Genomic DNA, 11,982 nt, shown 5'->3' with positions numbered 1-11,982 from the left:
GTCAGCAGTGTGCGACCATTTTGATGTAACTATTTAGTGGCTCTCTGAGCCGGGGAGTCGACGGACTCAGGTTACGCACCTGCGTTGCTACGAGAGGTACTAGACCTGATAATGATTTTAGCAGCTTACATTGAAACCCTGCACTCTTTCCTACTCCCTGCTGACGAGAGGCAACTACCTCGAAACACGTGTCCAGGGATGGCTAACGCTATTCACACTTGCACTCACGACACGAGCATAGGCGTATCCGCCGACGCTGACTACAGGGACCACAGTTCTTTGGGGTAACACGCAGGTAGGTCAGAAGTGTGCGACCATTTTGATGTAACTATTTAGTGGCTCTCTGAGCCGGGGAGTCGACGGACTCAGGTTACGCACCTGCGTTGCTACGAAAGGTACTAGACCTGATAATGATTTTAGCAGCTTACATTGCAACCCTGCACTCTTTCCTACTCCCTGCTGACGAGAGGCAACTACCTCGAAACACGTGTCCAGGGATGGCTAACGCTATTCACACTTGCACTCACGACACGAGCATAGGCGTATCCGCCGACGCTGACTACAGGGACCACAGTTCTTTGGGGTAACACGCAGGTAGGTCAGCAGTGTGCGACCATTTTGATGTAACTATTTAGTGGCTCTCTGAGCCGGGGAGTCGACGGACTCAGGTTACGCACCTGCGTTGCTACGAGAGGTACTAGACCTGATAATGATTTTAGCAGTTTACATTGCAACCCTGCACTCTTTCCTACTCCCTGCTGACGAGAGGCAACTACCACGAAACACGTGTCCAGGGATGGCTAATGCTATTCACACTTGCACTCACGACACGAGCATAGGCGTATCCGCCGACGCTGACTACAGGGACCACAGTTCTTTGGGGTAACACGCAGGTAGGTCAGCAGTGTGCGACCATTTTGATCTAACTATTTAGTGGCTCTCTGAGCCGGGGAGTCGACGAACTCAGGTTACGCACCTGCGTTGCTACGTGAGGTACTAGACCTGATAATGATTTTAGCAGCTTACATTGCAACCCTGCACTCTTTCCTACTCCCTGCTGACGAGAGGCAACTACCTCGAAACACGTGTCCAGGGATGGCTAACGCTATTCACACTTGCACTCACGACACGAGCATAGGCGTATCCGCCGACGCTGACTACAGGGACCACAGTTCTTTGGGGTAACACGCAGGTAGGTCAGCAGTGTGCGACCATTTTGATGTAACTATTTAGGGCATAAACTGTTTCAAAGTAGTATGCACTATGCTTGTAGTGTTTTAACCATCGTCACACTTGTGCTTCATGGCTATAGTTTCTTAGTCAGTTTTTATATAAAATGTGTTTTTACAGTAATAGAATAGTGTGAATTTGAAAGTTATTAATATACTTTTATTTGTGATTCTTTTTTACAGATACTGTTTTTCGACGTTAAAATAGAGAAATCATGCCTGAAAAAAAATGAAAAAGAAAAGAACAGAGACAGGGCAATTACTTGAAGAAAAGTCAACCACAAGTATTGATTGTATAAGATAATGTGGCTAAAAAGAAAAAATCTTCTGGTAAGATCACAAAGCAATTTATTAAAAATGTTTGCAGGAGGAAACAGAATGTACAGAACGCTGAATCCACTGTGAATGTTTTAACTAGAAAAAAATTCAAAATAAGAGGAAAAGCAAAAAAACAAATTTTTAGTCAAAGGAGACAAAGGGGCCCATTCCGATCCTGTATTTTTTTTTCCCGTACGACTCGTATCCATATTTTTTTCCGTACGAATCGTACAAGTCACGTCCGACCCGTGAAGTACGATTTGTATGGGAAAAAGTACATACGGATCGGCCCGATCCGTACAAATCATAGCGGGAAAAGTTGTACGAGACGGACCCGGACACTTTTCCGTATGAATCGTAAAAAGACAGTCCGAGCGTACAAGTATGATCCGGACCGGCTTTCCGATTTACGAATCGTACGGAAAACGTCCCGTACACGGGGAATGACTTGTACATATGCAATGTCGGTGTACGCACCGTACATACGCAATGTTGTTGTACGCACCAATGTTGTATTACGCACCGTACATATGCAATGGCGGTGTACGCACCGTACATACGCAATGTCGTTGTATGCACCAATGTTGTAGTACGCACCGTACATAGCAATGGCGGTGTACACACCATACATAGCAATGGCGGTGTACACACCGTACATAGAAATGGCGGTGTACGCACCGTACATAGCAATGGCGGTGTACGCACCGTACATAAGCGATGGCGGTGTACGCACCATACATAGCAATGGGGGTGTTCGCACCGTACATAGCAATGGCTGTGTATGCACCGTACATATGCAATGGCCGTGTACGCACCGTACATACACAACGCATGGGGGTGTGTGCCTGTACGACTCATACCCCTGTACCGTACTGAACCACGGACACTGTAAAACAGCACAAGGAGGGTCTATATGACTCGCACAACACCACAAAACACGTCTACAGTGCACTAAAAATGGAAATGAATGACCTGAACACATCCAAACAGGCAAACAGAGGGGCAAACTCATAACCACCCCTTAAAACACACCCACCAAAAATTCAAATTGAGGCCCACCCAGAAATGGACCAATAAAAAGGGCCCACACACACATACCATGAGCCTTTGCAACAGACTCACTGCAGCTAGAGAGCACACACCAACAACTGCACCCATCCACCTTAACATATACACCGTCACACAACCTCCTTCACACATACCCCCTTTACACATTCACACCCACACCGTCACATTCAGACCCACACACCCACAACCATCCACACCCTCACCCCACACCATGCCCACAGACAAGAATCCAAAGTTCACAAGGGAGGAGCTGGAGATCCTTGTCAATGAAGTCATCAGAGTCGAGCCACAGCTGTTTGAAACATTGGTCAGACAGACCAGCATAGCTGAAAAATCACGCCTGTGGCAGAGGATCCTCGATAGGGTGAATGCTGTTGCACCCATCAGAAGGACCAGGAATGAATGCCAAGCCAGGTGGTACGATCTGCGGAGGGCGGTCAAGTGCAAAATGAATGACGACTACGCCCAGAACAACATCACTGGAGGTGGTGCGCCCCACAGACCAGTACATTTCCATCCCTGGGAGGAGAAGGTGATGGCCCTGCTTCCGCCGGTGGGAGTACATGGACTGCAAGCACTTCCAGAGCCTGGTGAGTACACAAACAACTTATGTAACATGGGGGTAATGGCATCCACACGCCAACTACACAAAATGCACGCAACTACCCCCAAGCCCTCACCGGCCAGAACCACAGTCAAAAATAACGCTAATGCCACTAACATGTGTATGCTCCATTGAGAAAGCAAGGCCAAGCTATGTCCCATGCTACATGAAGCAGCAACCCAAGAATGGATGTCCGGTATGCTGGGAGGGTGGGTGGCACAAAACACATTCTTGAACTCCAAATCAGACACAATTGCCCTCATCCCATATGGCCCAGGTACATACCCATGCACCATGCGCAATGCACAGGGATTGGGAAAGTACTGACAAGCTCACACTCTGCCCGGGTGTAGGCAGCACAAGGCCCTCCTGTGACCAGTGCAAACACAAACACCAAGACAACCAGGTCAGATATCTAGGACAGGAACTCACACTCACTATCATGGCAGCATGCTCCATGGGGGGACAGCTACATCACCTGAGAGACCCAGTGCCAAATCACACTACACCCACCAGCAGGCCCTGTCACACACACCCCTTACACAAGCAGACACCCCCGGGACAGGCAATGGATTTACACACTGTCACAAGGGACATGTAACACAACACCACCAATAAATAGCCAAAGAAGCATCCAAGCCAAACATCTACATGTTAAAGACTCAGGAGAACATATCAATCTGTCCCCGCAACATACCCATCCACAAGTGAACATTGAGGAGAATGCTAGGCACATACAACTACCTGGAGGAACAGTGCCAACTTGAATGTGTATGATACATGCATGTTGCATGAAACAGCATTAACATTGTCTGTCTCTCACACACAGGGCAACGTGATGAATCTACCCCCAACAATGGGGGTGAAGATTCACAGTCCCTGGCCCGGGAGGAACCTGATCCCACCGGCAGCGACGCCTCTCAACATTCCGCGGATAACCCCGACCGACCTGGACCCTCTGGTGTCCAAGCCCCTGCAGAACCTGGTTCGGGACCATCTGTGCCAACCACCACCCCCATTCCTGCCACATCCCAGGAGACACCGAGGAGTCCTGCCCGCAGTGGACAACTAAGCCAGTCTGACCAGAAGGGACAAGGAGCGCCGGGCACCCAGGAGGAGGCAGACAACACTGCCACTACCATCCCTCAGGGGTCCCGTAGAGCCGATGTGCCCACAACGGCAGGCCAGGCTCGTGTGGGCAGGGGTGGTGGGAGTGGAGGCAGGCGGAGGCGAGAACCTGACCAGCCAGCTGAAGGGACCGGTATGTCACACATACACAACATCATGGAGGCATACCGGCGTGATACCAGGGAGTTCAGCCAGGTAGTGGTGACCCTCACAGAGATCAAGAACCAGCAGGCCGAGCAACACGCCAGTCAACAAGAACACCAAGGACGGATGGAGGCAAAACTGGCTGAGCTCCTGGCGGTGCAAAGGGACATAAGCCATTCACTCCGTCGGATCGCCGACAACATGGGCAACCCTCCCTGTGCCACCAGGCGAAGACCACCACCAGCCACAGGGAGGGAGGAGGAGGAGGAGGAGGATTCGTCCGACGGAGCGTCCCAAGCATCGTCAAGGCCTGTATCTGAGGGCCCCCGGAGGAAGGTGGGTTGTCCACGGAAAAGACCGTGAGAGGCAGCGAACCATCCACATCTACCAGGTCACCTGGCCTGGCACCTGGCCTTCATGTGCGACAGCATCACCTCAATGACTGACATCATCTGCCTCATGGACCTGCTGGTCACAGTCTGACTAATGATGCCAAACACTGTGGTCTGGACTCTGATGACTTCAAATGGCAAGGATCCCATCTCCCCTTGTGAACTTTGGATTCTATGGTCCCTGCATTGCACCTTTTTCAGTGCACAAATCACGCCCCAGAGCTATAATTAAATAATTAATACGTGAAATTTTATGTTGCAGTCATTTAGTCCACAACATACGTGTGGGGATATGTCAAAGTATGCCTGAGTGTGGAACTAACTCCAGCCATCCATACACTTGGATCTGAGTCCGGTCGAGGACACACATGTGTCTCAATGTATCACCAAATACAGACATGGAGCCCAATACTCACCTGTGATGGCCTCAAGCTGCTGAGGGGGGCTTGCAATACTGCTCAGACAGACCAATTTGGAAGAGTTTCATGAAGATGTAGAGGTCATGGGTCATGTTGATGTGCCCGGGGAGGGAGTCCCAGGTCTGTTTGGCGAAGTGGGAGAACTATCTCCTGCATGCAGTGTTTATGAGGATGTGATGAATGGTGGCCAGGGCAAGGTGGGCTGCACGGAGTTGGGCCAACGGGGTGTTGGATGACAGACGTCCAAGGTTTGTTTTGGGTCTGGGGTTGTGGATTGCCTCCTGAGTGTGGTTGAGGAGTCTGAAGGTGATCCTGCAGCAGACAGTGAGCCATTCTAGCTATCTCAGGTGGACGGTGATGTGGCTGGGGATGTTGAAGATGAGGTGTGCGGATGCACCCTGGATGTGGACAAGTTCTCCTGCAGTTTTGCTGTTGTTCTACGTAGAGGCCGGTGCTGTAGTTGAGCCGGCTGGTGTCGTGGACCTGGGGGATGGTCTGTCTTGCCTTGTAGTGGATCTATCTGTGGATCATTTGCAGCATGCGGAGGGTGTTGCAGCATGAGGTACAGATGGTGGTGAGTTGCATGGTAATTGTCAGCGATGGGTCCATGATGAACACCAGCTTGCGTGCGTGGCCACTGGGTGCTGGTGCGGTGCCCAGACCAGTAGGACACAAGGCGTTGACACAGCCGTAAGGGGACAATCCTCAGATGATGCCTTCAGTCCTGTCCAAGTCCAGCCTCAGGTGGCTGATGTTCAGCCATTCGTCAACGGATCTCATGCCTTCTTGAAGTTTGGATCTGGCAATGGCTGGCTCTTTGGTGAGTCTGAGGAGCAGCTGGGTGTGAATGGCATACGAGATGATGATGAGGTTGTGTGCGCATGTGATGGTGGAGAGGGGGGTCATGGAGACATTGATGATCTTCACGCTGAGAGAAGAGCCCTGGGGCATGTGCCACATGAGCCCAGCGTACTACATTCTGCAGGGTGGAGGCAGTCTCCCTGGGCCTTGCTGGTGAGCTACTTTCTGATTGAATCCTGGGCCCTCCTCTGGATACCAGTGTTGAAGATGTGTGAGCTGACAGTGTGGTAGCACATGGTGTACAATGCCGTTGAGAGGTCAAGGGGGGTGGGCTCACCATTGTTGAGCAGGGCAAAGTTGTCATTGGTGGTGGAAATGATGACGATTGCAGTGATGTGATTACTGTGGAATATGGTCTGGTGCCGGTCGCCTGGAGCTGGTTGCGTGTAGGAAATTTGTCAGTTGCTTGGTGAGTGTCTTCCGGATTACATTTGCTGGGTAGGGAAGCAGGGTGATGTACCAGGAGATCCTGCGGTACTGCCGTCTGTTCTTTAAGAAGGGCCTGGGTCTCTGCATGCCTCCAGCACCCATGGAATGTGGCTAACTCAAAGGAGACATTCAGGACGCGGGCTTCAAGGATGGGGAATGATGTGGTTGAGATGTTGTGTGGGAAGGGGCCTGATGGAGAGCCAGAGTGGATGGTGCACATGAGCCAGGTGGTGTACTTGCTGCTGGCGGGTGTCCAGAACCTGAGGGGGGTTTGTCCTGCGGATAATAGTGCTGTCTGCCTCTGTGTGCCAAGGCTGTTGTGTATGGCCATAAGCTAGCAGTGGTACAAAGTTGCAAGGGATGTGATCTGCCTTGCAAGGGTGGGGTGTCTTGGATGGAGATCTGCTGTCAGTTCACTCACAATGCTGATGAGCTCCTTGATGTCGTGTGTTTTGGTGTCTCAGCACTATCTGAAGGATATCCACTTGTCCTTGCTGACGATATGGTGATGGCTGTGTGTGGTCTTTTCCAGGCCTGTAAGGTAAATGATAGCTCTTTGTGTTGCAAGGTGTGCACAAGAGTCCGGCTACGTCTGTAGGAGTCCAGTAGGTCTGCCTTGTCCCAGGTGCCTAAACTATTGTTGTGCTTCACAGGAAAGTCCGTCAATGTGGCAAGATTGTTGGATCAGTTGCTGATCCAGTGCGTGAGGTTTCAGGGTGTTGCGTTGGTGTTGTTTTGAGTGTCCCACACAGCTTGTCTGTGGTGACTTACATCAAGCATCTTTGGGGGATCGTTAGCAGGGTGTGGAAGTGTGTTGCTTGTCGGAGACGTCGATTAAAATGTTGATGGCCCAATGATGGATGGTGGTGTGGTTCTCCTCCAGCCAGAAGTTACTGGGCCCCAGCCACATGTAGCCTGTGGAGGTGAGGGCGTGCGTGCAGATGTACGTGTTGATGGCTTAGCGCAATTGTGGATGTAGGCCTGGATTTCTGTAGATGAGTGTTACTCTCAGGGTTGCCAGGGAGTTGCTGCAAACCCGGATTTGTGACTCTGAGGGTGTACTTGTGAAGAAATTGCAATTCATCCTCTGGGATTGTTGGTGCCGTCCCGGCGGGTGTTCTTGTATCCGTCTGAGATGGCAATGAAGAAGTCGTGTGCTGAGGATGCTTATGTCCAGGTTACTGTCATGAAGGTGATGTGTGGGCCTGTTGTGTTGAGGAGGTAACAGAGTCCAATGGCGTGCTGGTGGACGGAGCGGGTGTGGAGTAGGAGGCACATGACCTGGTTGTTCTGACAGGGTCTAGTAGGCTGGGCAGCGCTGTGTAGGCAGTTTGAGTTGCACACTCAGCATGCGAAGGTGTTGTGTGTGCGCTTAGGGGTTGCCTGATAGCAGGCGGATGATTGTGTGGAGGACATTGCTTGGAGGTTGGCCTCAGCATGAGCCTGTTGTGTGACGTGTGTCATGCAAAGACCAGAGGCTCGGGCACTGTGCACGTTGCAGGCGCAGACGGTCCTGCCTTTGGCACGGCGTTGCCACAACAGTGGCACAGACAAGCTGCTGGCTGCATTAAGAATGGGTGGAGAGGTGAAGAGAGGAGCATTTTGGAGGCGTGGGGGTTGCAGAATCATGGCACTCAGCGGGGCGGTGCCGCAGGTGACGCAGCAGCAGGCGGAAGGGGTGAAAAACTAGGCAAAAGGTAGCACACAAAGACAAGGAGGTCAGAAAGGCACAGTGCAGCAGGTGTATGTAAAGGAAGGAGTGTCAGGTAACTCATGGGTCACTACGAGAAAATGTATGATCAATCACCAAAAATGACGGTCACAGGGTCAGGCAACAAAATGCGGAGCTGCGCACAGGAGACACACCATCAGCATGTGTTCACGTCCCGTTGTGTGGAGCAACCTGCACAAATACATACACAACCATGTGGCATGACATCATCACTCGAGTGACACATCAGAACACACATCAAAGTCACTTTGCATTCAGTCAGCTGGACACACACATTGCAACACATGCCACTCAATGCTACAAGCTTGCACACTCATACCCAGTGACTCACCATTATGAGAAGAAATTGCGTATGAGCTGACTCTGGATATCATCCTCCTCCTCCTCCTCATCACTAGCTTCGTGAGCAAGCCCTGATCCTCCACGGGTGGATGTTCCTGCTCATCAGGATCCAGGATGAGTGGCACTGCCTTCTCAACTGCCATGTTGTGCAGCATGCAGCACATGAGGAAGATTTGGCAGACCTTCTCCGGGGCATAAGGGAGGGACCTGCCTGTCTTGTCCAGGCACCGGAAACGGCTTTCCAGGAGGCCAAACGTCCTCTCAATCACTCGCCTGGTCTGCCCGTCTGCATTGTTGTACCTGAGATCCTCAGCTGTTCTTGGGTTGCGGAGAGGTGTCATTAGCCATGGCATGTTGGGATATCCAGAGTCCCCTACATGGAAACATCATGTAAAAAAGTGGGTCAGGAGATGCCGTAAGAGCCAAAGATACCGCAACACACAGGACAAACAGAGTATACCCACCAATAAGACATGCTCGTTCGTTGTGCAGCCGCAGCATCATTTCTGGCACCCTGCTACGCCTCATGATGTAGGCATCGTGTGCTGATCCTGGAAAAACGTGCACAGACATGGGAAATCAGTATGTTAGCAAGACACACCACAAGGGCATTTATCGAGTGGTAATGTTTTCTATTGCAATAGGCTTGTTCCTGTGCCTGTGGTGGTACCAAAGCCACATGTGTACCATCAATGGACCCAATGACATGGGGCATCCCTCCCAGGGCATAGAAATCACCCTTGACATCTGTCAACTCCTCAGGAGTAGGAAATGTGATGAATTCATCAAGGTGCTCTAACATGGCTGCTAAAACATCACGCAGGACATGGCTGAACATTGTCTGTGACATGCCACCAACATCAGCTATGGTGAATTGAAACGTACCTGTGGCAAAAAAATGTAGGGCTGCCATCACCTTCATCTTTGGGGTCAGCACAGTAGGATACCCGTGTCGCGGTTGGAGGTGTGGTGCCAGCCTGTCGGTTAAGTCCTCAATCAACTGTTAAGTGAATCTGTAACGTTGGATGCAGGCATGTTCCCTCATGGCACCCAAGCCTGGCATTGGTCTTGGGACAGGCGGTGCCCTGCAAGACATTGTTTGTAAGAATGAAGATTGAGAGTCTGCCAATATCAATGTCAATGAACATAGCACATGCTACACTGCTAATACACATCAGGTAACTATGGAGTCGGGTGTGTGCAATACATACAGGACACATATGCCAGCTTGCTGGCACTCCTACAAAAAGACAGATACACCTGTTGATTGTCAAGTCTACATGACATGCCCTGAAATGAGTTGGTGGCCAGAGTGAACAGCCACAGATATCACCGGAGTGACACACAACCACATAGCTGCATTGGAAGGATGTCATCTCATCCACACAGCTGACTGCAAGGCACACGCACAGGTCACAAGGAATGTCAAATGTACATATCAAACACATTGCGATGAAGGGGTACATGTGACAAGAGAAAGACACAGCCATTGAGCCAACGCAGACATGTATGACTGGGAAAATATGATGTCTGATGCACACAGACCCTACAGCGGTGGGAATCCACATGAGGCATGGTGTGTGTAGAAGTGTCCCATGCCCATCTCCACACAGACCCATGTTGGATGCACCAACAGCAGATGCAGTAGACGGAACACTGACATAAAGCTCATGGGAACACATGACACACACCTGACAAAGTCACAAAGGGGAACGCAGATTGTGACATGTCAGTTGATAGAGTGTCCCTGTCCCTGGCATCAGGATACAGGTGCGGGGGGTGATGACTGTGCCATCCCACTGCTGCTGTGCATGACACAGTTGGACTACAGTCATACGTGGCAAGTGTCAAGGTGATGTGTGCCACATAGTGCCCCATCACACATGACATGTGTCCACAGGTCATCACACATCAATTGGGCAACTAGATGAGATGACCTGTGCAATATCACTGGCTGCCACACCTAGGGCCTGCACATAACAGTATGCAATGACAAGTACTTGATGGACATACTTGTGCGACTCGTAGCCCTCCATTCCTGGCCTGTGTGCGCCTGTATTACCATTGTAAGCGTGTGAAATGCGTACCTGTACATGTCAATCGCACTTTACTACTAGTGCGTACCCGTACATGTGAATTAGTGTGTACCCATATGTGTCTAACGCACTGTACTACTAGTGCGTACCCGTACGTGTGAACTAGTGCGTACCTGTAGGTGTCAAACGCACTGTACTACTAGTGCGTACCCATACATGTGAACAAGTGCATACCCGTAGGTGTCAAATGCACTGTACTACTAGTGCGTACCCGTACGTGTGAACTAGTGCGTACCCGTAGGTATCTAATTCACTGTACTACTAGTGTGTACCCGTATGTGTGAACTAGTGCGTACCCGTAGGTGTCTAACGCACTGTACTACTAGTGCGTACCCGTACGTGTGAACTAGTGCATACCCGTAGGTGTCTAACGCACTGTACTACTAGTGCATACCCATACGTGTGAACTAGTGTGTACCCGTACGTGTCAAACGCACTTTACTACTAGTGCGTACCCGTACGTGTGAACTAGTGCGTACCCGTACGTGTCAAACGCACTGTACTACTAGTGCGTACACGTACGTGTGAACTAGTGCATACCCGTAGGTGTCTAACACACTGCACTACTAGTGCGTACCCGTACGTGTGAACTAGTGCGTACCCATAGGTGTCTAACGCACTGTACTACTAGTGCGTACCCATGCGTGTGAACTAGTGCGTACGCATAGATGTCTAACGCACTGTACTACTAGTGTGTACCCGTAAGTGTGAACTAGTGCATACCCGTACGTGTGAAACGCACCATACACCCGCTATCATCGTGTGTGCACGCTTCGTTTCACCATTGTACTTGTGCCGTAGGGGTACGTGTGAAAAGCACCGTACACCCGCTATCATCGCGTGTGTACGCTTCGTTTCACCATTGTACTTGTGCCATAGGGGTACGTGTGAAACGCACCGTACCTGTGTGTGGATATCAAATTACATAGGGGACACCTAAGGGACAAGTATTAGGCCCTAAATGCATGCTCGTTGTCATGGAGACAGAGTTTACAGTTGAAAAGTGTCGATCATGTGTCCTAGAACAGTCAGTTGGCCACAAAATACAATGTTGCAAAGTGGTTGTTGACTTGACATGATGCTCAAAATTTGAACGATGCGAATGCTGTCATTGGTGTATGTTTAAAGTCATTGGTGTATGTTTAAAGGGATTGGAGTAAACGTAGGATGCGAATGAGTCTGACCAATCACTATGTACTCCTCTAAATGAATGCCCCTCA

Source organism: Triturus cristatus, chromosome 2_2 (genome assembly GCF_964204655.1).
Source record: "Triturus cristatus chromosome 2_2, aTriCri1.1, whole genome shotgun sequence".
NCBI lineage: Eukaryota > Metazoa > Chordata > Amphibia > Caudata > Salamandridae > Triturus > Triturus cristatus.
Note: the sequence above shows the minus strand (reverse complement) of the source record.